Source organism: Hypomesus transpacificus, chromosome 22 (assembly GCF_021917145.1).
Source record: "Hypomesus transpacificus isolate Combined female chromosome 22, fHypTra1, whole genome shotgun sequence".
Lineage (NCBI taxonomy): Eukaryota > Metazoa > Chordata > Actinopteri > Osmeriformes > Osmeridae > Hypomesus > Hypomesus transpacificus.
This window is the reverse complement of record NC_061081.1, coordinates 8,575,100-8,577,599: the sequence shown is the minus strand read 5'-3', so window position 1 is coordinate 8,577,599 and position 2,500 is coordinate 8,575,100. Positions and strand designations below refer to the sequence as shown.

The following is a 2,500-nucleotide window of genomic DNA, read 5'->3' as shown; positions in this document are numbered from 1 at the left end:
TTGTGTATTTGACCAGACGCGGCAATGATCTCTCACCCCGGAGCCACAGAAGCGTCCCAGGCGGTGGTGAGTTGGAGTCGTAGCCGTCGTACAGCTCGATGTAGTCGTAGCCGCAGTCCGCCTCCTCCTCCACCTCGAAGGTGGTGAAGGTCAGCTCGATCCCGTAGCCCTGCTCGGCGGTCAGGAGCCACTCACAGTCTGTGTGGCCAGGGTAGTTGTTGTCCCCAAACTGGGAGTGGGAGTACAGGTTCTTCTGACGGCTCTCCGCTTTCAGCCGGCCCCCGCACTCTGCAGGGAGAGGGAGGGAGGGAGGGAGGGCGGAGGTGTACGAGCGTGGAACAGAAGAATGGAGGATGGTATGAAGAAGGAGACATTGTTAGATCATTTGTAAATAGGGAGACAAAACTGAAAACAAAAGCCCTATAGAATTCCAATGTATTATTGCTGTGATTAGTGTAGAACTTTATCTAAGTCATCTAAGTCAAAAGGAAACAATGTCTTTGTTTACAGTTTTATACCACTGGAGGGAGCCAGCACACTGTTCTCTGTCAGTCCTTGTTTGAGACCAGTAGTTATTCCCAAAAGGAATACACGGACACACGTACCAGTGGAATGTGTGGCCTGGAATCCCTTCCTCTGAACAGAGGCGTCGGAGATGAAGCGCAGGTACATCTTGTTGCCCGTGGAGATAAGTGGTTCAGGAGTCTTGCTGCCGCACAGCCGACCCAAGATGGCGGACGTGTCGCCGTCACCGTCAAAGGCCTCCAGGTGGTCGTACGCACACTCCTGGTGCTGCTCTATCTCAAACTCACTAAAGGACTGGAGACCAGGAGGAGGAGGAGAGAGAGACAGCAGAGAGAGTGAAGGAGATAAAGAAAGAGAGAGTTAAGGAGCGAGAGAGATATACAGTAGAGAGAGTGAAGGAGAGAGAGAGATACAGCAGAGAGAGTGAAGGAGAGAGAGAGAAAGAGAGAGAGATACAGCAGAATGTATGGAGAGAGAGAGGGAGAAATATACAGTGGAGAGAAAGAACGAGAGGAAGCGAGGGAGAGAACGAGAGGGAGGGAGAGAGAGAGAGTGTGAGGGAGATAACGAGAAGGCAAGAGAGGAGAGGAGGGGGGGGGGGGGGTTTAAGGAAAGAGGAGGCAGAGGGGCAAACGAAGACACGAAGGGTGCATCGTTAGTTCCCTCATTAGCGCGTCTTCAAACAGAAGCGTTCCTCTCCTCCTCTGCCCCGTGTCCCCTCCGTCTCTGGCTCCTCTCCTAATCACTCGTCAACAATGAGATGCACAAGACGCAGCGATGCAGAGGAGGACAGACAGAGCTGGGGGGGGGGGGGAGGGGACAACTTTCATGTCACTGCTTTGAATTCACGGCTGTTTAGACCTCGTTTAGGTCAGGGTTTGACTGGGAGACGCACCGACTGACGTGAAACAAGCTCCCTAATGGGAGCCTGACGTTCCTGGCTCATTAATGATAGACGTGGGGAGCGTTTCCTTGACGTTGGAAAAGGTCGTGTTTTGCCCCCATGTGAATATGCGTTATATGCAGCTGGCCTGGGAACGCCTTGGGGTCCCCCAGGAAGAGCTGGCGGAAGTGGCCGGGGGGAGGGAAGTCTGGGCCTCCCTGCTTAGGTCGCTGCCCCCGCGACCCGATCCCCGGACAAGCGGCAGATGACGACGTGAATATGCGTCACCTGGTTATCCTTACACACACACTCAAATACATACACACTACTGTCCAACTGTCTACGGAGGGTTATTCCCCAGGAGAAAACCTCAACCACATCTAGAGGACAGAAACCATTGATCTTTCTTAACCGAGCGGAAAGAGAGAGCGAGAGAGACAAAAAGTGAGAGAAAGAGCAACAAGGCGAGAGAGAGAAAGTGTGTGAGAGAGCTGGGAGGTATCCCTCTGAGGGGAGTTTATTATTGAACAAGGAAGTGTTTAATTCTTGGGTCTTGATGGCTTCCAGATGTTTCTGTTAGGAAGGGGGCGTCTGTGCACTGCCTGACATCATCACCGGAGTGAAGTTGCAGTAAGGACCCAACCTCAAAAGAAGTACCTCACACACACTCACACTATCTTGTGTGTGAGTGTGAGTGTGTGTGTGTCCAAACAAATGTGTACAAAAACAAAGTCTATCTGGAGAGTGAACTATACCGAGAGGTATATGACCTTCTACTAATTCTCATGTCATCACCATAGAATGGTCCGTAAAATGCCATCCGTAATGACAAAAACACACATCACCTCAAACACACACACACAGTTGGGTACAAATGAGATATTGTTGGCTGATGATGTGGAGTTTATCCGGTTACATAAGCAGTAATGAGGGATTATTATGGAAGATGACAGGTGATGAGATATGGAAGGTTAAACATGCACACACACACTGTACGCTCAACATGTGTCCATGTGTGTCCATGTGTGACAGTGTGACGAGTATGGATGTGTGCACGTGCGTGTGTGTGTGATCTTGACTGACCGGCTGGCT

General features: G+C 51.0%; 1 pseudogene; it reads right to left on the bottom strand.

Annotated features, from left to right (window-relative positions):
* LOC124484380 overlaps nt 1-2,500 on the bottom strand; it is a 15,030-nt pseudogene that overhangs the window by 2,791 nt on the left and 9,739 nt on the right.